Raw genomic sequence first — 25,094 nt, 5'->3', positions numbered from 1 at the left:
CATTATTCATTTTACCGCAGCCACCCCAGTGGGGAAATCATATGCCCATACCATCCTAGTTTCCTCACTAACTGTTCCTATTGTCATACTTCTATATGTACTGCAATCTCCATGCCATGGCAATCTTCCAAGATCAGACTCTTTTTCGACCTGATGGACACCAAGTCTTTAACCTCATTCATACTAGGACCAGATAGCTTTCAGAACTATATTTAATATGGCTATGAACATTTCTTAAATTTTCTTTTTTTTCTTTTTTTTTGCAATTCACCATAACTCACATATTACCTGGTAAACATTGCAGTTATAAAAATTTCACTACATTACTAAAGCTACTGAATATAATTATTTTGTATACACCACAATAAACATACGAGAGAGAGAGAGAGAGAGAGAGAGAGAGAGAGAGAGAGAGAGAGAGAGAGAGAGAGAGAGAGAGAGAGAGAGAGAGAGAGAGAGAGAGAGAATCTAAACCCTTCTGACCTCCCCCACACTTTTCCAAGGAAGCAAAATATCTAAATATATAGGATACTCACTTTGCAGTTTTAACATCTTGAAGATTACCCTTTGGTCCTGGCGAGTAGAGTGGCAACACATATGCCTATAATTTGTATGGCAGCAGATCAATCCCGGCCTGGCACTGTGAGGTGAACGGTTTTGCGGGAAGGCTGCTACTGTAGCTAGGCACCACAGTGCAGGTTGAACTTTCTCGACCAATGTTCTAGTGTGTGTCTCTTCAGATGATATTGGAACTGAAACCAAACACCTGTAAAAGAGGGGGAAATTAGCACTTCTTTCTATAAAGCTCACAAGAATGTTCAACATTGCTCACGGTGATGTTAGCTTATTCCATAGAGAAATGATTTATTGGGTTGATTAACTGATGATACTGCACCATAAAATATCTTCTTATCATGTTATGTTCCATAGAACACAAACCAATCTTGGCCAAATGCGTGTATACTCGCTGGTCTCAATATATTTCAAGTGGAAATCAGGAATAAGATTGGAGCTAAATATTTAGTCTACTTCCATAGATCTTACATAGAACTAGGAGGGCAAAGGGTCAAGCTAGGGGTAAAATATGATCCAAAGAATTGGAGATGATTTGACAGAAAACAGATAGCTGAAAAAATTAAGTGTACTACCAAAGTATCCATTGGGATCGAAAGAAAATTTTTACCATTTAAAACAAAGGCATACCTTTTATCTCAAATGAGTCTTGCCAAATCCTCCGTTACATTATTTAGTACACAAGAATGAGCCTGATTTGCCAGCTTGCAGAAGTGCTGTGAAACAGAACCTTATTTGTTGACGTATGCCATTTATTATTATTATTATTATCATTATTATTATGGGCTGAGCTATAACGCTAGTTGGAAAAGCAGGATGCTGTACTGTAAGCCCAACTGCTCCAACAGGAAAAATAGCCCAGTGGAGAGGAAATAAGGAAACAATAGTGTGCCTGACTCTACCCTCAAACAAACTAACTCTAACTCAAGACAGTGGAAGAACATGGTATAGAGGTTATGGTGTAGAATGCTTCATTTAACTGAATGGTAATTCCCTTGACGATTATTGGTCTTAATAAACGAATGGGTTTTCATCTCATCAAAATGTTATGTTAGCCACAAGTGGTTGAGATGGTGTAGGATTGAGTGTGCATACGCAGAGGTGTAGAGAGGCGTAACACAGGAGTAGTAGTGTCCGCGGTCGAGAGTTTGTGATTGAGTACACAAGGTAAAGAAGGCGTAGTTGTGTGAGCCTCAGGCATAGCTATGCGAGGTAAGCTCAGAGCGCACTCTTCAAGTCGACAGCGATCATTGTAGAGGAGGAAACAGTGTTGTTCCCCTTATTTTTTGTGTGAAAGTCTTACTTTCTCGCTTGTATAAGGTATGCACTTGTTTTAGTTATAATTTATGTTTTAATAACACTTGATATTGTCTATTGTGGTTATCTTTTTAAATGTAATAACAGAATTATCAAATAAAGTTACAATAATTTTGCCCGTATTGAAACTGCTTCATGCTATCCTTGCATGGGGTTGGAAGTGTGCCACCAACCGTAAGTTAAGATCTGCAATATTATTTCCAGATTTGTGAAAGTGTTTATTCTTGAGTTGCCAGGCTAACTGTGCAGCGTAACCAGTAGGGTAGGTAAGAGTTCAGTGTAGCCTAGGCTACGAATTGCATGTTGTTTTACATAGGATCGTTGTCCTAAATGAAGACACTGTATTACAGGGTACCAGTTTGGAGTACCTGTCATATACTAGCACTTGTAGAAGAAAGAATAAAAAGACCCCGGGAACCAGCCTTTCCCTCAACCTCCACTACACATGAAGATCCGTCCTCCTCCACAGCAAGAGTCAAGTTTAACTTCAAGTCTAGGCTTGGAGTATTAGCCTATACCTATGATGTACATGGTATTAGCCTATGCCAAGGTTTGGTATCTTATAGATAGGTTGCCCAGGAGTAAGTTGAATGTCCTGAATTGAATGGTAGCCTCCGAATGTAAGTCAGGACAATTGACAAAGGTAAGAGTTTAATGAAAAGTCATGTGGGAAACGGCATGACAATGGCACTACCCAAGACTAGAGAACAATATTTTAATTTTGCAGTATTCTTTTCTTAAAGCTGCTTACCAAACCTAGTCTGTCTCTTCTCCCTTTGCCAAGAGTAAAGTAGCCACTGAACAATTACAGTGCACACTGAACAATTACAGTGCAGTAGTTAACTCTAAGTGAGGAATTTTTTGGTTATCTCAGTGGTATCAGGTGTATTAAGGAAAGAGGAAAATATCTGGCCTATTCGTTGATAGGCAAAAGAAAAAAAAGCCATAACCAGAGAGGGATCCAACGTAGTACTGTACTATCTGGCCAGTCAAAGGACACTGTAACTTGCTAGAGCTATCTCAATGGGTGGCTGGTGCCTTGGTCAACCCGCTACCTATGGTAGTATTGTTGCTCAGTAATGCTACAGTGACACCTTTCAGATTTTGTTGAATGATGAAAGTCCCAGGAGTGCTGCCTTCAACTCCAACAGGCTGAAGTGCTGGCTATTCTCTTCCCTGAACTTGCAATCTGATGCTATCAGATTCCTAAGGTGTGGTGCCCATCCCTCCTTTCCTGCATTTGTAAAGAACAGCACTTCTGGAGAAAGGCCCTACAAGGGTGTTCCCTTGGCGAGGTTCTCGACCTTCAGCCAAAAGGTTAGATTTTGCCGCATCTCTCATTCCACTGGAATAAGGTGGTGAAGGGGATTGGTGGTTGCTGTCAAATCACTCTACAGATAAGGGACCTCCAGTGGACATACCCATGTGGAACAAGCTTCTCTAAGGTTTGCTATAGTTGTCACTGGCGAGCCAGTGATAGTTGTTGGGACACGAAAGGTTGTGCTACCCTCCTGAGTCTACTGATGCAAGGAAAAAACTCTTTGTTGACCTATATAACATTTCCAGCTTCCTCGTTCTCTGATTGGGTGTAAATGTTTGACTCCCATAGGTTTACCACAATCCCCAGATCATGGTAAAAGGAGAGAAGTTAGTATCGGTGTTTAAGGAACAGCTTCCACGAGGACAGGATCAATCAATTATCCAAGTACCTTAGTATATGTATACCCTTGGCATGAGCTAAAGTCAAGATTAGTGTGAACACCCGAGAGAAAACTCAGGAACACTCAGGGGTGGTTGGCCATCGCAAAAAACAAAACGAACTGAAATATATTCCAAAGGACAAATGTTTGTAATTATCTAGCTTTCAGGTCTTGAAAGAGCATACAGTGGTTCTTACTGACAACTAGTACAGCATTTGCAGACTTCATTTCATACAGTGTCTTTAGAGTTACAGCATAATTATTAAAGGGGGAGAATTTGATGACTGGTCACGAGCCCCAGTTGCCTATTCCACTAGGAACAGGTGGTGATAAAAACCTGAATATCTGCTCTGTATCACCTGTAGCACACTTCTGTTTAACAGTTCATCCACCTCTAATTGGAGGGGGAAGTTTTCCTCCAACTTCGGATGATAGGATGATAAAGTCGTCCGAGTGAGGGGAAAATGAGACCCAATGAATGGGATATGGTATTCGTCCCTAAGGAAATTTACCATTCATTCCTTAGCCTTGTGCAAACCCCACTTTGCCCAATGGCCTGACAGGCATGCAACTATTCATGGCAGCAAGAGGGGGGCTTCCTGTCTTGGTCCCCTGTCTTCTCTTTTACATTAACCCCTTCAAAGCTGACCCCTACAAGGTCGATAGGGTCGACTTGGATCTAGGTTTCTATAAGAGGAGGTAGGAGGAGGGACTGATTTGGACTTGGAATCAATGACTGCTTCTTTCGAGCCAACTATGAGTTGTTGATGGTGATTTTTAGGCTCCTTGAAGATAATAGCTTGGTGGAAAATAGAACATAAGGCAATATTCATTTCTCTACCGTTTCACTGGAAGGGAAGAGAACTGGGCTCTTAAGAACAAGAGCATTTCTCCGGGGGAGAGCCTTTCACTGTCCAATCTGCCTTGCTAACTTCCCCGCCACTGAGTCTCCTTTTTTTATACCCAGTTGGTCCACTGATTGGCCCAACTGGCGAGCCAAAAAACTGACTTTACTCACCCCCTTAAAAGACTAGATTGGGTAAGTCCTTTTTGTTCTTGGGCTTTAAAAGGTTCCAACAACAACAAGAGGCAAAGAATTCCACTACACCAGACCACTAGTTAAAGCAGGATGTAGCCTGGAGGCTCGCCATGAAAGCAACTTCCATTTTGACATTTAAAAGATGCTAGGCTCTGACCAGTCTTATACAATCAGTGTCCATGGAGTCTTAACTGTGACAATAGACAGGGGGACTGGCTGGCTTCTACAGGTGCATAAGATCTCTTCTGCCTAGAGAGTGCCAGGGGAATAATTTTGTTTGAAGAACTTGCTTTAAGAGAATTATTTCTACCAGAAACCTCTCTACCTATATTATCAAAAGCTTCGAGAGCCAGTTCAGGCCTGGTAAATTTCAAGGAGTCAAACCCTGAGAGCTCCAAACAAACAGTTAATGTAAGTCTTACCAGTCTTTGGACTTGAGTCTTTGACAGAAATCAGAATTAGGGTTTTATGCTTTTGCTGGAGCAGGATCCAAGTTCCGAGTAATCAAATCCATGATTATTGATTCGTTTCCCAAAATTACTACGAGGGGGTGGGAACGATCCACAGGTCATCAAGTCATGGCATGTTACCTTCCTAATTCTAATACATATCCTGGATAAGAATCTGACTTCTTTATACGCCTGGGGGGGGGGGTTTCTTCGATCTTGCACAAGCCTTGGGATTCTGGTCAATGGCCTGTATCTCTGAAGGGCTCACACATTCACTCCTGGAGGATCAGTGGACTGTGTTGTCCTTGGGTTCCCTTTTTATGGTCAAGGAATTCCTTTGGTCTGGTCGAGGCTAGTTGTGAATTGGAGATTGCTAGAGAGCAGATAAGTTCTTTTGAACAGGTAGGCATCTCTAGTAAGGGAGAGATGCTAGGGGACTGCTTGCAACCAAGGACACACTTACATGCACAAGGGTGTACGGCCTGTCCTGCTCTCATTAGCACTGGTATACCAGTTCTTGGGAACAAGAGCATGATCAGGTAACTGATGGCATGTGCAAACAGGAGCACACATCTCTTGGAAAGCGTAAATGTCCAGGTTCATTATAACTTCTATGTAAGCTCTGAATATTAGATAATCACACACAAACCAATTAGAATCAGCACATAGGACCTTATGAGCACCATAAGAGGGTACTCCTCACCAGGTGAGGGCAAAATTATAAGTTTGCTACAGTAGCCCAGACGAACAGATGAGTGCACTCGATTATTAGTGCAAAGTGCTGATGGGCGCTCTCAACCTCTCTTGGATATTCGAGAGCTGTCCGTTTAAGAGGTGCTTGCAAACTTACAAGGAGTGTGGAGGGGGTTTACGAGAAAGTCAATTTCTTAAACCAGTTCATGTTCTGAAAAATGCAACAGATTTATGGCAGGTCTGCATCCAGAAGGAAGATTAACCCTCCAAGTAATTTCACAAGAAGAATGGGTGTGGTACAAGGCAGGAAAAAAGAACTAAGAAACCATTACTTGAGCGATATCTTCCGATGGGTAGGAATACTGAGTTAACCTTGACATGGGCCAGATTGAATTACAAACTTATCATACATCTCCACCTCAGAAGAGCGAGTGCACAAGGCTAAGGATCAACCTGAAAAGCTATTTGTTTTTCATAAGCATAAGTGCGCACTGAGGTGTGTGCATGCCCTGGGGGTGAGAATCCACCTCAAGTTCTAGTTCTTTTTCAAAGGCCTAAGTGTATTCTAGATATTAACCTCATGTGGGATAATTTGCATTTTTAACCGGCGACTGTTCCTAATATGAACAGGCACTGCCATTTTCACAATTATGTGGATGATGGGCATTTAGTTTGGTACAGGAGTATTGTTCTCGTTTCACCTTTGGGAGGTGGGCAGCAGCTGGACACTCCTCTTCCCCAGAGAGGGTGAAATGGCACTGGGAGGGAGGACAAAACCATTTCCTCAGTTGTTGTCAATAGAAAATCCTCATCATGGTGTTGGGACTACTGAAGGTGACAAGCTGTTCTCAATGCACATACAGTAGTTTGGACCAGGCTGGGGAGGGGGTGTCAAAATCATAAATTGTTTCTATTGCAGTAGAAGTGGCAGCAATGGGAGACTGGGATAGTCAGAGGGCTTCTTGCAGTTTATTTATAAACAATGTTCTCAATGCCTAAGGAAGGGCACAGCACTCACTAACACTTGGTGGGCTGTGAACAGGCCAAAGAACAGCACTTTGAACTAGTATATTCTCTCATGAACAATGAATTTTAGGTACTTCCTTGGTGCAGGATGAATTAGGATCTGAAACTACTCTCTCATGAACAATGAATTTTAGGTACTTCCTTGGCGCAGGATGAATTAGGATCTGAAACTGAGTCTTTGAGATCCAGTGTTATCTGCTGTCTCCATCTTGAATAGGGTTTGTAGCACAAACATGTTCAAGGCAGAGGTTGATGGCTGGTCTCCAGCCTCCAGATGCCTTCTATGAAAGAGGCAACTTTAGAATTCTGGGGATCTGTCTAGGACCTCTGAGAGCATCCTTCTCCAACATGGTTTGGACATCTACCTGAAGTGCTGATCCCTTTGCAAATGAACACATCACCAGATGAGTCAACGGAGGGGTGAAGGGAACAAATGGGACATGGTACACCGAACAGAGGACAGAGACCATCCAAGTTTGGCCCCATGGAACTCCCATCTCTGCCACCTGGGCTTCAAGCATCCTCCTACGGGTGAACAGCGGGAAGATTGCCGTTCTGTAGTAGGAGCAACCACTGTTGGCCCTTTCTTACATCCCTGTCTATTGACAAGAGACGACCTCAGTGCAGGTTGTGCCAAGAGTAAGGGCGAGATGCAACGGTCTAATGGTCAAGAGTGTCATGAATCCCCTTTGTCCAGTACTCTGCAAGTGTGTCAATGTCTTCTGAGTTAAACAAGGAAGGACCCTCCACTGACAGGTTGCACAACTTCAGCACCTCTCTCTTTGGCACCTGCTTCATGAATCTAGAGATTACCCAGTCATACTTTCTCAAAATCCAGTTCATCCACTCGTTGGCCAGATTGTGTTAAAGGAATTAAACTTCCCTCACTCTTGAAAGCAAGGTGATCATTGCTTTCTACTTCTCTGACTCAGCCCAATCCTCATTGGCAATCAGATAGCCTACATAACCAGACCAGAAGTCGATCCATGAAGCAGTTTGCAAGGAAGCCTTTGTAACCCACTCCATGTTCATGGTCTCTGTGGCCGAAAATATCACGGTTATCAAGAGTAACATTGTGATCGAGCCAAAATGACTGGGTCTAAATGCAAGAGGGATCATCATCATAGATCTCGTAATACTTCCTCTGCTTCATGAATGGCAGTGCAATTAGGCGCGATGAATTTCCTACCTTCAAAGAGTTTGAAGTCCCAGCTACCTTGGAGAAGATTCTCTTACCTCCTGCACCATAATAAACCAGGACAAATCTATCCCGGTCTTTCTGGTTCTGAGGGCCTTGCTAAAGTCCAGGACTATGACTTTCCCCTCTGAGGGGGAATAGGAAGTATTGCTCAAATTATTGATCCCCCTTATGTAGACAAGCACCTGCATGACAAAATGGTTCAACTCTCTCTGCTATGACGCAGACACTTTAGGACTAGCAGCTATGGGCAGCTCCCCCATCAAATTGGTCAAAGAGACATCGTGTGACTCATCTAGACCTGAACGCACACCCATAGGAGTGCAGCCTGAGTCAGGTTTGTCAATGGGGTCCCTTGCAAGGCCTGATACCTAGAGGGGAGGTTCTAAGCCGCCGGTAAAACCGAAGCTGGAACTGAACCAATATCGCTCATCTGCTGACCTAGAGTCTCGAAGTGCTTCGAGGCCTCGTTCTTACGACCATAAAAGAGGAAAGGAGTGATGAGGTCTTCTTTCAAGGAGCCTCCACTGACTGAGAGGCTTTTGGAGGATCAACCAGGTCTGACAAGAGCTATGAAAGCATAGTGGCTGGTTCAGTAGTTATGAACTATACCGGAGACAGACGTTAATCGACCGAGAAGGAATTTGAGATTTTGAAGCCCTGTTTGTCCTTGAGTGATGAGTATCACCTAGGGAAGGCATCTCTTGTATGTGCCCCCTCCTCCTCTTAAATGTTTTACAAGGATGATTCCAAGTTTCTCCTAAATGGGATCAGGGCCAGGATGAGAGGCCTTACAGTCTAGGTACTTCTGAAACCTGGACGATCACTCAGGAGCAGGACAATGTGACTGCGGAGGAGGAGGAGATTGCTTTGAGGCAATACTCCTACGCCTGGCCTTCACAAGTGGATCGGAACTCCCAGATCCTGACACCACAATTTTGGAGTTGGGAACTGGGAACTGGGAACAGTTCACTAACTTGCAAGCTTCACCACTCATATGAGCTCAAGAAACCATGGTGCGTCCTTCACAAATGAAGGGATGGCTTCAGGAACCCCCAAAAGCTAAGTATTCGTAAGAGGACCAATCGCATGTAGCAGTTTCTCTCAACAAGTGAACAGAGGTAGCGCACACAGCTTGAGAAGCGAGTACACCATCAGTAAGGGGAGCTTGCTTGCCAATCTCGCAAGCGTGTGGTTGGCGAATGCATGGTAACACATGCCATTGAAGAGTTATGATATGATAATGTATTGGTAAGGAGTGGTACGAGCAAGCGGGGAAAGCATTATTTACATGAAGCGAGCCCAAGCCTAGCCTCACTCCCACTCATCTCTCACCTCCTGCTCACTTTAGATAGGTTTAGTAAACTATGCACAACTATTATTAAGGTATCAGGAATCATATTAAGTCTGTCAATGTACAGCCTGTCCTCCATATTTAATATATGAGTAGAGGGAGTATATAATGTGGGTACACACTGGCACACTATTCTATCCTATTTCTCTTTGTCTTAAGTTTTTGTAGTTTACATATGAAAGATCTATTTAATTTTTCATTGTGAAACTTCTCTTCTTGGATGGATCCAAGGGGAATAATTCCTCTACCATGTACTAACAGACCAGTTAAACAGGAAAGAATGAACAGTACTACCAAATGAGGTGGCCTCTACATCCTTTAGTGTCCAGATTTTAAGCAAAATTAGTAATGCTTTGAAATAAACAGAACACTAAATTATTTACAAAATCGCTAGAAAACTCAACTGGAAAAAACCAACAGGAAGAATCAGAGCCATTTCTGTCCATGTTTTTATATCATCTTAATAGTTCTGAGAATAACACCCAATTTTTAATTAATCTTTGTAAATTGTTTCATGGCCTATGTATTCCATTGTCTAGTATCAAGACTCATTGATATATCAATTATATTTACTCTATGGTGTCCTTCCCTAACCAGCAAGGCAGAGCCGAGTCATCCACATATGGGTTAGACTTAGGCTATTACAACCTGGAATGGTGGTGGTCCTTGAATGCAGCCTGCCTGGCTGTTACTTTAAGACTGTCGATGGAACCAATGCACAAGTTATTTCCCACCTCAACCATAATCTAGCTTATTAAGTCAAGGAGGACACTTGTTAATGCTGCTAAGATAAGAAGATTTGGACCAATACTAGGTAGTAGGTTGGCCAGGGTACCAGACACCCGTTGAGATACTACTGCTAGGGAGTTATGGGGTCTTTTGACAGGCAAGACAGTAGTACATTGGATCCTTCTCTCTGGTTACGGTTCATTTTCTATTTGCCTAACACATACACCGAATAGTCTGGCCTATTCCATACACATCCTCTTCTGTCCTCATACACCTGACAAAAGCAGATTACCAAACAATTCTTCTTAGTGCATTTTACTTGTTTAGTGGCCACTTTTCTCTTTGTAAGGGTAGATGAGACACTTTAGCTTTGGTAAGCAGCTCTTCTAAGAAAAGGACACTCCAAAATCAAACCACTGTTCTCTTATCATGAATAGTACCATAGCCTCTGTACCATGGTCTTCCATTGTCTTGGGTTTGAGTTCTCTTGCTTGAGGGTACTCTCGGGCACGCTATTCTATCTTATTTCTCTTCCTCTTATTTTGTTAAAGTTTTTATAGTTTATATGAGATATTTATTTTGATCTCGTTGCTCTTCTTAAAATATTTTATTTTTCTTTGTTTCCTTTCATCACTGAGCTATATTCCCTGTTGGAGCCCCTGGGCTTATAGCATCATGCTTCTCAAATTAGGGTTGTAGCTTAGGAAGTAATAATAATAATAATAATAATAATAATAATAATAATAATAATAATAATAATAATAATAATAATAATAGATTAAAAATCAAAAGTTCCAAACACATACTGTACTATGAAACAGCATGCCGTAATGACTTCACACACAAATCTTTGTATAGACTAGAAGCTGAAAGCGTTGATCTCGGACAGTCTACTTCTCAACATCCACATCCCGAGAGCATTGGACCAAGTCGTGCATTTATTCTGCAAAAAGGGATTTTGACGAAGGAAAAATCTATTTCTGGGGAGAGACCTGTGACGCCCGGCGAAAAAGTCCTTCTTTGTACTTTTTCTGATATAAATCTTCCAAATATACCAGAGAAAATTAAAAGCATGGAATGCAGAGGTTACAACCCTCGCGCGAGCACCTTGTTGGTGTCGTATATCTAACAAGGGCGTTTGTAAAACACTATTCACAGGCTGTCTTCCATTTAGATAATCCCTTCATCAAAGGGGGAGGGCCGTGACAGGCCCTAGAGAATACAGTTGGGTTACCCTACCGACACCCACCACTCGCGCTCACTAGGTCATCCTTCTGCAAGAACATATGGCTTGGCAAGGAAAGGGTGGGTCCGTACAAAAATCATCGGGAAGGGTTTCGCCGGGCGTCACAGGTCTCTCCCCAGAAATAGATTTTTCCTTCGTCAAAATCCCTTTTCTGGGTCGAACCTGTGACGGCCGGCGAAAAAGTACCAGAGAATGCCTTCCAAGCCCAATAAATTAATAACATAATGAGGAGAATACAATCACCATGTACGACAATACTATGATATAATAAAGTAATCGTCCAATTACCAACCAGCCAAATGACATAGGGAACGTAAGGTTAAATAATAATGACGACAAGGAACCAACTGAGTGTCGAATCGCAAAAGGCATCAAACCTTACATGTCTAAGTATATCTAAACATTAAAGGAACGGTAACTACAATAACAGTTAAACCATAGGAATTAAACATGGCAAATATCATAGGGCTAACGAACTACCAAGGAGAGCGGCGACGTGGTGTGAGTGGCGGGTAGGAGGGAGAAGAGAAGAGATGGAAGAAAGGAAGAAGAGGAGATTAATGGGGAGAGATAAGGCTCCCCTCTGCCATCGTTGGGTATTTAAGGGCCTGTAAGATCTTTAGATATTGGCGTTTGACAACCATAGGGGATTTCCAACCCGTATATTTTTTTTTTTTTTTTTTTTTTTTAAAATCACCAAAGTCCCTGTTCTGGAAATCATTGTTGGAGGCATCTACTGTCCGTATATCATGAGCCTGGGGAAATGATTCCGGATTAGTATGTTTAATGAAGTAGAGGATTTGTTGCCTGATACCGTGAATGGAAATAGTACCTCCTTGTTCCCTGATAACCAAGGAGCCAGACGAGCGGGTGGCAGTTCTAGCTAAAAAGGGGCTTGAGAGTGTGACTGTACACGGAGAAAAATCCTGGGGATGAAGAATAATCTTCCGAGAGGAGCACCTATTTTGCGGATCCTCATTTTTTAGCTAGGGAAGCTTTGTCTGGAAAGGAGTACTTCGGCTGAAGGGAGGAAATCTATGTTTTCCGGGTTTCGTGAGAGCTGCTAGTTCTGATGTTCCATCACCTGAAGCTATAGCCGTTAGAAATAAAGTCTTCCTAAGAAGAGTGATATAAGAGCAGGATTCATTGTCCGTGTCCATCGCAAGTTTGAGAACACCGTTCAGAGACCAAGAGTCCTTTTGTGGCCGAACCGAAGGTAGAAGCCTAGCACATGTTTTTGGGGTTGATGAGAAATAGGAATCAGCTAGGTTAATGTTGAACCCAACAAGGTAGATCTTCTTCAAAGCTGACTTGATGGTGGTTAAAGTGCTAACTGTTAGGCCTTTGTCAAATAGGAACCTCAAGAAAGAGATGGCTAAATGCGGGGACATACGAGTATGGTCTGCACTCTTAGGGGACCTACTAGTTGTTAACGGCCGAATCATATTGGCGAATTGTCGAGTCCCTTTTTTGTCCCATTCGATGAAGAGATCGTTTCCGGTTCAATGTTCGCATCTCTACGAGCTGCCAACTTCCTGTAGTCCACAAAGTTAGAGTTTTGGCTATCCTTGAGTAATCTGACACAGTGAGTTTGGATACTCGGGTCAGTTTGAGGAACGGGATCCGGATGGGACTGAGTTTCAACTCGAGGAGGAGAGGAAACCAACTGTTCTTGGCCAGTGAGGTGGTACTAAAGCCACTGCGCCCGGGAAGGAGCGTAGTTTGTGTAAAAGTTTTTAGAAGATTCCCTGGGGGAGATAGGGAAATCTTCTTCTAATGGTTCCAATCCCGGGGTAATGCGTCCATGGCATAAGCCCGAGGGTCCAGGGTTGGGGTCACATAACAAGGAAGTTAGTGATTCATCTGAGTTGCGAATAGATCTACCTGGAGGCCTGGAACGAGCCTGAGTATCCACCGGAATGAAATTATGTCTAGAGACCATTCTGACTCCAGTGGATCCGTCCTGGATAGTGAGTCCGCTCTCACATTCTGGCCTCCCGCTAGGTGAGGTGCTGACAGGAACCAGTTCTCTTCTGTTGCCCAGGCGAAGATAGTGACCAGGATCTGATTCAGGTTGGGTGACTTGGATCCTCCCCTGTTGACGTAGTGTACTGCGTCTGTGCTGTCTGACACTACTCTGATGTGGGTCGACCTCGGAGGAGAGTCTCTCTTCAGGGTCAAGAACACTGCCATGGCTTTGAGAACAATGATATGGGACTGTTTCATGGAGAGTGACCAAGAACCTGAAACATCTGATGTTCGGAGTAATCCCCCCCATCCACTTAGAGACGCGGCTGTATGGAATGTCACTTGTGGAGGTGGGAATTGTAGAGGAACCGATTTGGAGAGGTCCTTCGGTTCGGACCATGGGTGTAGTCTCATTTTCAAGACAGAGGGGATCTTCGAGACCATGTCTCTTATAGGTACTGTAGCTCTCTTTCTCCAAACTCGATTGATGTCTTTGAGTTTGGCTTTTATTAGATCTGTTACTGAAGTGAATTGGAAAAGTCCGAGGATACTTTCTAAGGCTCTTCGGACACCTGTTTGTGTTTGAGAAAATTTTTTGATCTTGGAAACTATTCCTCTTACCTTTTGGAAGGGAGAGACAACGTGTGCTTCGAAAGGTCCCACTGAATGGCTAACCATTCTAAGCGGACTGATGGTTGCAGGCGAGATTTTTTGGAGATTGACCCGAAATCACAGGTTGTCGAGAAATTGGAATAATTCCTTCGTAGCTCTGTTGCCTTCTATGACCGGCCGGGCCCAAATGAGCCAACCGGCCAGATAAGCAATGATCTGTATCTCTTGGTTCCTGAGTTGTTCTAACACTCTCTCTCCTAGTTTTGTGAATATCCTGGGATCAATATTGAGGCCAGAGGGCATGTCTTGAACACAAAGGCTTTCCTGCTTAGGCGGAAACCCAGATAAGAAGAGAAGTTTCGAGCTAAAGGCGCAAGATAATAGTCGTCGGTAAGATCGACAGAGGTGGTGACGGTCCTACGGGGAAGTAAGGTCCGTACCTGAGAGATAGTCAACATCCGGAACTTGTCGCAGAGAATGTAAGAGTTTAGCTTGACAAGTCCAGGTCCACTCTCAATGCCGCCAAGCCTTTCTTCGGAATTGTGAACAGGTGGCTTTGGAACTTCAGTGATCGATCCCGTTTGATTGCTTCTTCTTGAGTAACCCTGTGGTGTACTCTTCCAGGATGGGAGTGGATTTCTGGGAGAAGGTCACTGGTGGAGGAGGAGGACCTTGTGACCATTTTCACCTCAAACCTTTAGAGATTATGCTATGAGCCCACAGACCGAAGGTCCAATGGTCTCGAAAGTGGTAAAGTCTACCCCCTACCGGGACCACCGCGTTGTGAGGGGGTGAATCTAGGTACTTTCCTTCTCCGAGCCCCCTTTTTTCTAGGTCCGTCTCGATGGCGAGACTGTCTTCTACTCCTGTAGCTTCCTCTCTGGTGTCCACGAGAGGAGCCTGAGGGTTCGGATCTAGGGCTGTATGCAGGTAAAACATCCCAACGGGGTTGGGCTGTGTACCTGGGGAATCAGTGAGGTAGACCACCTGATGAGGGGGATTTGGATGCATAGACGTCGAATCGGAGGGAGGCTGTGATGACGAGTGGGTAACCGACTATCGATTCCTGTCTGATAGAGGCCTCAGACAGAACGTATTTCCCACAACTAACCCGATCAGACCATCAAACGTGTAGGTCGAATTGGAAGGGCAGATCTTGGAATTATCGTAACCCCCAGACTGACAACATCCTGGTCCAGACAGATCGGGCCTGCCCTTTAGGAAATAATACTGTTACCTTCGGTACCTTGTCTAACCTAACCAAGGCAATCTCTTTCAATCGAATGAATCCGTTGAACGGGAATTCTAGTACCTGGGAGTAAATTCTAGGTCCCCCAGAGGGAGGATGTCTATGCCATCCAGATTTATGGTACCATCTATATATGGAACATGTAAGGCAAATCTCTATGCGTTGTTTTTATCGAAGGAGGTTACTTCGATATGCCTGGGGCTGTAGGGGGAAACTTCTGAGTTCCTGAATGGATCTGACTCACTACCATACTTTTGAGCTCCGTCATAGCCCCTTGGTTTTCCCTAGAATGTGTTGCTTTTAGCAGTCACGGTTTATGCAGGGTAACATGAACATCAGGATCCATTAAGGGTCCTAGGTCGGTGACGTAGGTAATTGCAAAGCTGAAGGCTCAAAATTCATCCCCACCTACCTGCCCGTCCATGGGGTCGTCGTCCAACCTTAGAGAGGACACTCTGAGGAGATAGGGACCTCTAGATGGAGCATTTCTTCCCAACCTTGATAACCAAGGGCGGAGAGCCTCTCTTGCAGGCCAGAGAGATTCATCATCATCCTGACGGGAACCATGTAGGCGAACCTTCTGTAAAAGAAAGGGGACATAAGTCTGGATGTTCCTTGAACTTTGGTTAGTGATCCTATTCACAGGCTGGGATCAACTGTACAACTCATAAAAATCATTTTTAAAGAAAAATCATTTTAATGTACTATCTTTTGGGGTATAGTTCGACACTTGTATTCATGAAATGTGACACTGTTGGCGCATCCGCCACAGGTTGGCCACCCCTGACTCAGACGTTCAGAACCGGGTCTAACATTATTTACTGGCTATTAGTATTCTATTGATTCATCTGTTCACTGACCAGAGTTTCAAGGAACAGTAGATAGCCTCTCATGGCATGGTTAGTCTCGACCCGGCCCTTCATTAGAAGGGGCCAACGTTTGGTTCCCAGTACTGAGTGGAAACTTATTTCTATTTGAACACTATGTTGTATGGATATTTATTCATATTTAGGCATAGTTAGAATTGAATATGTATAAATATAGGCATAATCAATTTATTTCTATTTGAACACGATGTTGTATGAATATTTATTCATATTTAGGTATAGTTAGAATTGAATATGCACAAATATAGGCACAATCAATTTATTTCTATTTGAACACTATGTTGTATGGATATTTATTCATATTTAGGCATAGTTAGAATTGAAAATGCATAAATATAGGCATAATCAATTTATTTCTATTTGAACACGATGTTGTATGGATATTTATCCATATTTATACATAGTTAGAATTAAATATATGCATAAATATAGGCATAGTTATGTTCATATATTTTTATTTGGACTTTCAAGAATAACTAATGAATATTACCAACGCAAATTCAAAGTGTCATTAAAGTAAGTACAGTTTACTTTGTATTCATGTTAAATCCTTTCCTTTACAGCAAAACAAGAGATTGGCCACCCGTGGTCTGAGTGAGCTCTGTCTGTAACGGAGCTCCGGTAACAATCCCCGGTACAAAGGTCCGTCATAGTGACAACGTGAACACCAGAGGAAAACTAATATTAACCTCAATGCTGATCGCCTGTACAATATCCGGTTAAGCCGGAGATTCGATGAAAAGGAACGTAATAACGATATTGTGATTATTTATGAAAAAGGGGTTCATACCCTGATTCTGATCGTCTGATTGATCTCTGTTTGTAACGGAGAACTAGTGAGAAAGGTCCGTCATCGTGAAAACGTGATCCTTAGCGGTACGATAACATTCTCTAATACTGAATGTTTGTGTTATCTCCAGTGAAGCCGGAGATTCGATGAAAAAGGGACCGTAATAATGAAACTGTTTAGTCTTCATCGGTATCACATTGTTAACTCCGGTTCTGGCCGTCTGCTTGATCTCTGTTTGTACCGGAGATCCGGTAGCAAAGGCCCGTCACCGTGATATCGTGACCGTTCCCGGTACGATAACATTAACCTCAATGAATGATTGTGTTATCTCCCGTGAAGCCGGCCGTAACGGTGTAATTATGATCAAACATGACAAAGGTTCGTGTGTAAAAGGCTTCAGCCGGAGTCCGAGTGCCGGATTACACCGTTGCACTCCAAAATCTGCTCCTGAACGTTAACTAGTTCTCACCCAATGAGTATCCATATAGCGGAGCATAACTCAAGGCGGAGCTAAGCATAACTTCGGAGCTAAGGGTGTCGGTATAAAACGACCCCAATTAATGACTCATACACTAACGTACCTATTAATATTGTTAGCTATATTAACAGTAACCACATCAATAAAAACGTTTATAATATTAAACGTACTATCATCAACTCTGATACTAAGAGGAGGCTTGAATAACTCGTGATCGTATAAAAACGGAGAACGGGAAATTCACCTCTCTTACTCGAGCTAACAAAGAAAACGAGAGAAGGAATAACTCATATCTGTAGAACAGGGAACGAGCAGTCTCTGTTTTCGCTCTCAAGGTTACATAATAAAAAACTAACATCACACAATAAAACAAGAACATTAATAAAATTGATTGCTTTTCTTAGTAATAACCAAGAACGAAGAATAACGTAACAAAAAAAAAACAAGGATATAGTCTAAATCGAAGCCTCTGAGGCGAGAACAAACTAACAGACTAAATCGCTAAACTTTAATTCGCTATTCTTTAAATCGCTATTCTTCGTAGGTCCAAATTGGACTTGCAAGCAAATAAATACCATAGTAAAAATTAATGATAACACTAAAAGGCCATAAAACGTAAGTGATATAACCAAGATGACAGAGTACCAGATGGGCAAAATTAACTAGAATATTTACCGAAGCGAACATAACCCAAAATGGCTGCCGATACCTCGGCAAGACAATCGCTTCCAAAACTAAAAACCACCATATTGGAAACAGAACAAATGCCCGGTACTGTCAAAAGCTGCCAAAACAAACTATGGTACTTAACATTGGTAAGGGTGAAGTATCAACGTCAGTCATGTTGAATTAACGACAATCACTTCGAAAAACACTGGGCAAAACACTTATCAACTTTGCTGGCTAGTCCAAAACAGAAGGATGACCTAGTGAGCGCGAGTGGTGGGTGTCGGTAGGGTAACCCAACTGTATTCTCTAGGGCCTGTCACGGCCCTCCCCCTTTGATGAAGGGATTATCTAAATGGAAGACAGCCTGTGAATAGTGTTTTACAAACGCCCTTGTTAGATATACGACACCAACAAGGTGCTCGCGCGAGGGTTGTAACCTCTGCATTCCATGCTTTTAATTTTCTCTGGTATATTTGGAAGATTTATATCAGAAAAAGTACAAAGAAGGACTTTTTCGCCGGCCGTCACAGGTTCGACCCAGAAATGCATATTTTGTGACAGACTACAAATATCTTAGAAGAAGCCATAGTCGTGAAAAACCGACTCGGGCAGTTTAAGCTCCGGCCAGATAAAACAATACGGGAATCTGTCTGCAAATATTTGACTAAATGGTTTGAAAGCCAGAAGAAAACTGACAAATCCTGGCCATCATATCAAGTAAATTAGTAGCTGCTGAAGCACACTACCACAGATCATGGTATCTAGAATACTGCACAGGAGACATTGACCAAAACAACTTCCCATCAGTGAGGACCATGAAAACAATGAAGAAAAGGCACACACTATCCGAGTCATATGCTTACCAACAGCTCTTTGGCTATATCAGACAAGAATTTACCACCAAACACCAAACAGCATACATGACAAACTTGACAGAGAAGCTAGCGTCATTTATGCACGCCAACGGAGTAACTGATATGGTACATAATAAGAAGCATATACGACGCAGACTTGAAATAGAACTAGGACCGTGCATAACAACAGACTCCTGGTCATTCCAGGCAGTATCACTTGAACTTGCTAGAGAAAACATGACACCAAGAGAAAAACTTGACCTATATTCATCTCATAATCAGAGTAATCAGAGTATGGAACATGCCATAACCAAATCTGCAGTACTTCTTAGAAATGGCATTAAGGCAGAACAACATTAATAACCATGCTCCCTCACCCAGATGAGCTTGAGCAATATATCAGCACATCAGATCTGTTGCAGATGATTTTAAGCACCCTTCTGACAGGACGCAAAGGTTTCGAGGCGACCATAGCTCCGACACAAAAGCTAGTATGGTCTTTTCCCAAGATGTTATGTATGGAGTTACAATGGGACAGCTGAAAACATCAAAGCCCATCTTACTTCCATAGGCTGTGAAGACCCTAACACGAAATGTTGAGATCATAAAGATTCTGAACCATTTGCACCATGGAGTATCATACTAAACACTGGAAGAAAGAGACAACACTTTGTCTGCAGAAACGGGATCAGCAATCTGGATTGGGTGTCTTATTACCGACACACACGTTAGTGTTCTGACAGTACTAGCAAATGACAATATAGACAAGAAGAAACTCAGTGAAGCTGGTATATCCCATCGTGTGAATGTAATCATCGTACAACCACAGTTATCAACAGCCTTTCCCCACCCTTGCCAAACAGTCATACAAAAGGACAAGAAGCAATCACTTCTTGCAATAGTACCTATTCGACCACACCATGATTGCAGTGAGAGGAAATCCCCACCTACTATTACTCCAGATCATCCTATGGATGCACAGGAGAAGGCCACTTTAGTTAAGAAAAAAACCTATCATGGTTTAAGTGCAGATGAGTGACAACGTGGACATAAAGCCCGACAGTTAGGTACTTAGCGACAATCAATTCCCCCAGCAACTCGGATGTCAACTGTGAACCAAATACTTGAACAGACAAAGAAATTAATGACTGAACTCAATCTTCCAGAAGTCATCTGCATTTTTTAACAAGCCTTGTACTCCAAAACAGGGGAGGTCGTTTGGCAGAATCAGGAAGCTTTCCAGAACGTGATCTTGTGAATGGGAACCTTTCACACAATATGCAATCTCCTGTCCATTCTGGGTAAGCGATTTGGAGAAGCTGAATTTCAAGATTTAGCAGTCGAAGCTGGAGTCATTGCAGAAGGGTCAATTAACAATGTGACAAGGCCGACAGTACAACCATAGTGTTCAACTCCACAAGATCATTTATGAAGCATAGATGTGCCTAACGTGGAAAGGTTTCCAATAGTGGATTGAAGAAAATCACACTAAAGATTTGCCAGTACAGTACTTCAATGCCTGATAAACATTGCTACAAGTAGTTGTATATGCCCTAACTAACAACCAAACTTTATCTGCACTCCTGGACAACACATCCACAAAGCAAACCATTGTCCGTTTAGCAGAATATCAAGGTGAACCTCGAAACATCCATGAACCACTGGCATAATTTTGGATGTCCTATCTGGATCTTAAGGAAATTCTCCTGGCTTTCATTCATGCCTCCAGGGAAGGCAATTGGGCACTGCACCTTCATGGAATATGCAGCATGACCCCTTGGTGTTTTGGTTATGACAAGCAAAATTATGCCTGCTACCTATCGACATACCATGCTCAAATGACGAAACTCAAGGAAGATCATCCTGTGAGTTACCAACACCTTTTGGAAGGCAAATTCTCTATTCAGCTTAGTGAGAAACACACATTTGGATGTATCCCAGTTGACCAAACAGTGGAAGAGACTATCAATCGTGACACGCAAACACCTGGTGGGCCAAGAGGTTTTAGGTTGAAGCTAACAGCAGTACCAAAGTACAACCTGACTGCAGAACATCGAAGCACATGCATACGAAAATTGTGCTCTTTGGTTGAACTCAAAGATCATGGTCAACCATCCAGACCTAGTAGCCTCTCGCATTCAGAAGGATGAATGTGATGTCCAGTCTGTAATTGAAGTGCAGTAAAGTAACTGGATCAACTATTTCAAACTGCCTTCCGATCTACTGACGAGTATATCATCTGGTATTCCAGTACCCACAAGTGTTGCAAGCGATCTCCTCACAGCTAAAGATCAGGGAGAGAAAGCATACCAAGAGTTTGTCGATTCAAGACTCATAAAAGGCACTGGCTTCTATAACCCATTGAAAAAGTTGCAACTGAAGTCATTTGGCAGTTTGAAAAAAAAAGCAAAGGCTAAATCAGGAAACAAATTAACTGTCTTGAATGACGATTACCAAATTTTCTCTCGAATGCTGCCGATAGCAAGTAGCCAGAAAATGGACGTGAAAGAAGTTCTCCAGGATCCCATCAGACCTTTACTGTGCTAGTTAGTGAATTGAGAAGGCACTTCAAAAAAAGACCAAGGCAGCCATGGCACGTAATCTTGAAGCAAGAGTGACTTCAGATGAACACAGACTTACCTTCAGCTGCAATCAACGGCATGGGGATTGTGCACAAAATGCAAGACGACAACATTACATTCTCAGAGTTGTCTGAACACCTTCTCAGAACTGTACTGCAAACATCAGCATCAAGTTCTCTATTCGATGTAGTGTTCGACAATAAAAATAGCTGAAAGCACAGAAGGAGGGGCAGAAAGAGGAATATTGTTCTCGCAAATTGTTCCTGGCCACAAAATTTAAAATTGCCACCACCTAATTGCATGCCTCGAGAGCTAAGCCAAACTGACCAAAGCCTGGGCCATGATATGTGCAATGCTTTAATAGGCCTCCATGCATTCACAAGCTGCGACTCAGTCAGTGCTTTTGCTGGTCAAGGAAAACTCAAGGATTGAAACTCATGCAACAGAACCAGAATTTCCAGAAAGCATTCACTACACTTGGTGAACATTGGCATATGACTGATGAGTTATTTGATGCCCTCCAAGAGTTCCCACGCAATCTACTGCATAGACAGTCCGAACAAACATCAGTTGCATAAATGAACTTTGCTACCAGCTCTGGTGAGCAAAGAAAGGAACAGTAGATTCAGGTGAATTACCACCTTGCGAGGACAGCCTTCGACAACTCTCTCTCAGAGCAAACTACTAGAGTGCCATCTGGCGACACAGTTTGTTTCGTTTCCCAAAGGCATCACATCCACAAGATAGTCATGGTTGGTGCACACAAGACAGCGGTAAGCTTGAAGTACAATGGTTAACAGGCTCTCCTGCACCTCGTCATCTAGAATTCATCTCGTGCAAATATGCAAAAATCTGTCAGCTTCCAAAGTGTTATTGGACTCCCATGCACAGAAGAGTGTACAGTAAGTTGCAATCCTGTACAAACATGAAATAAGTGACTTCTAAGAACTCCAATGACGATCTGGACAAGGATAACTACTCCTGAAATAAAAATACAAATTATGTAATGTACATATTACTGAAAATTAAAAGATAACTTTTTAACAATTGTTAAAAATTTTCTAGTGAAAGGCCTATACTATTACATACAACATGATTAATAATGAACAACAACAACAGTGTACTGTACTACAAATCATAACTTGCCCAAGTGTTCAGGAAAATACTATAATCAAACATAAGATTTATGGGTATCTCCAGTAACACAAATAACCTATTTTAGAAAAAGAGGTTATTTTCATATTATAGCAAAGATCTAGGTGACACTGAAGTCATGGTGCTTCATATGAAATCTTCAATCATAATAATAGGTGCTACTGTAATGTAGCAACATTTCCCGAAAAGCCCACAAACCGATACATTTTCAGCACAGAGTGGTCCTCTTTTGATTGGGAGTTTCACATAGAACACTATAAAATATAGATATCCAGCAAACAGGTCTGGAAAGTAGATATCATCAGCTTTCAGAAAATATTAAGTCTCGTTTTGTACCTCTGATTGGTAGCCTACCAATTGTCAAAAAAAAAAAAAAAAAAAAAAATGGCCTCTGGCCCATGGATTATGGACCACCAATGTCAGTCAGTACTATCAGGACAGTGAACGAGGGATGCGGGGAGGGAACAAAAGGGAAATGACCACTGTACGTGCCTTGCATGCCTACTCGCCCCAAAATGACCACAAGGGCTCCAATTCCTGTGCTGGTGCGAACTATGTAAAGATGAGGAATTGGCTGATTGACCGGTATGCATCATCAACATTCAACACATACCCCCACCACCCCTTACCAGTTATGGACGGTCCTCCAGTGGAAATACACCTAGAAGAAGGAGCCATTCCTCAAGCTTACCACACTGCTGCACCTATTCCTGTACATTGGAAAAAGAAAGTACTTGACTACTATTCCATGATGAGGTATTGGGTGTTATAGAAAGTCTCTCCTATGGTGAGCCAGCAACATGGTACCACAGGATGGTAGTCAAACAAAAACATGATGGTACCCCACGCAGGACATTGGACCTTTCCCCATTGAATAAAGGGATTTTGACGAAGAAAAAATCTATTTCTGGGGAGAGACCTGTGACGCCCGGTGAAAAAATCCTTCTTTCTACTTTTTCTGATATAAATCTTCCAAATATACCAGAGAAAATTAAAAGCATGGAATGCAGAGGTTACTACCCTCGCACGAGCACTTTGTGAGTGTCGTGTATACATCAGGGGCGTGAGAAAACCACTATTCACAGGCTGTCTTCCATTTAGATAACTCCTCCATAAAAGGGAAGGGCCGTAACAAAGACCCCAGAAACCACACTTGGGCCACGCCACGTCACCCACACGAACGCCTTCTAGGTGATCCTTCTGTTTTGGACTTGCCCGCATAGTTGATAAGTTTTTGTATGGTGATTTTCGGAAGTGATTGTCGATAATTCAACATGACTGACGTTGCTACTTCACCTTTACCAATGTTAAGTACCATAGTTTGTTTTGACAGTTTATTTCAGTACCGGGCATTTGTTCCTTTTCCAGTATTGTGGATATTAGTTTTGGAAGCGGTTGGCCTGCCTCGGTATCGGCAGCCATTTTGGGTGTTGTTCGCTTCAGTAGATTTTCAAGTTAATTTTGCCCATCTGGTACTCTGTCATCTAGATTATATCACATAAGTTTTTTTACCAATTTCATTATCATTATTTATTATTGGTTTTTACTATGGTATTTATTTGCTAGCAAGTCCAATCTAGACCTACGAAGAATAGCGATTTAGTCTTGTTATAGTTATGATCACACCTCAGGAAGGTGCTCGATTTAGACTATATCTATGTTTATTTGTTACGTTGTCGTTATTCTTCGTTCTTGGTTACATTTACTTAGAAAAAAGCAATCAAATTTATTATTTTTCTTATTTTATTGTGTGATGTTAGTTGTTATTATGTAACCTTGAGAGCGTGAGCAGTGTGTGCTCGCTTTCTGTTTCTACAGATATGAGTTACCCCTTCTCTCGTTTTCTTTATTAAGCTCGAGTAAGAGAGGTGGATTTCCCGTTTTCCGTTTTTATACGGTCATGATTTATTCTTGCCTTCTCTTATTCTCCGAGTTGATGTTAATAAGTTTAATGATATTACGTTTAATGATAATCACATTTTATTGTTGTGGTTACTGTTAATAGAGCTAGCACTATTAACAGGTTACATTAGTGTACGAGTCATTATTTGGGGTTGCTTTATGCCAACACACTTAGCTCCGCCTTGAGTTATACTCCGCTATAATGGATACTCATTAGGTGTGAACTAGTCAGATATTTGGAGTGCAACGGTCAAATCCGGCACTCAGACTCCGGCTGAGGCCTTTTGCACATGAACCTTTGTCATGATTGATCACAACTACATTATTACGGTCCCTTTTGTCATCGAATCTCCGGCTTCACTGGAGATAACACAGACATTCAGTATTGGGGAATGTGGTCGACCCAGAAAATTCTGTAAGCAAGAAACATTTGCAGCAGTCACCCTTTCATCTAGCACGACGCCTGTCAGTAAAAGGGTGGAAACCACTTCCAGATGCTTGGAATGGATATCACTCTGCTCCTGTGTGTGAATTTGACGGGCATCTGACTACATTCATTACCCCATTTGGCAGATGGCGCTACCGTAGAGCCCTTCAAAGATTTCTTTCATCCAGCAATGGCTA

The 25,094-nt window shown here is 42.4% G+C and overlaps 1 long non-coding RNA gene across 1 annotated transcript in view; it reads right to left on the bottom strand.

Annotated features, from left to right (window-relative positions):
- The window catches only part of LOC137657705 (uncharacterized), a 57,940-nt gene that overhangs the window by 18,794 nt on the left and 14,052 nt on the right, over window positions 1-25,094 (bottom strand). Inside the window, exon 2 of the long non-coding RNA XR_011047191.1 lies at window positions 537-766. This is a non-coding gene — a long non-coding RNA (uncharacterized lncRNA). The remainder of the gene's footprint in view (window positions 1-536; window positions 767-25,094) is intronic.

This window comes from Palaemon carinicauda, chromosome 1, assembly GCF_036898095.1.
Source record: "Palaemon carinicauda isolate YSFRI2023 chromosome 1, ASM3689809v2, whole genome shotgun sequence".
In the NCBI taxonomy this organism is placed as follows: domain Eukaryota; kingdom Metazoa; phylum Arthropoda; class Malacostraca; order Decapoda; family Palaemonidae; genus Palaemon; species Palaemon carinicauda.
The sequence above is the reverse complement of the archived record's forward strand: the minus strand, read 5'-3'. Positions and strand labels throughout refer to the sequence as shown.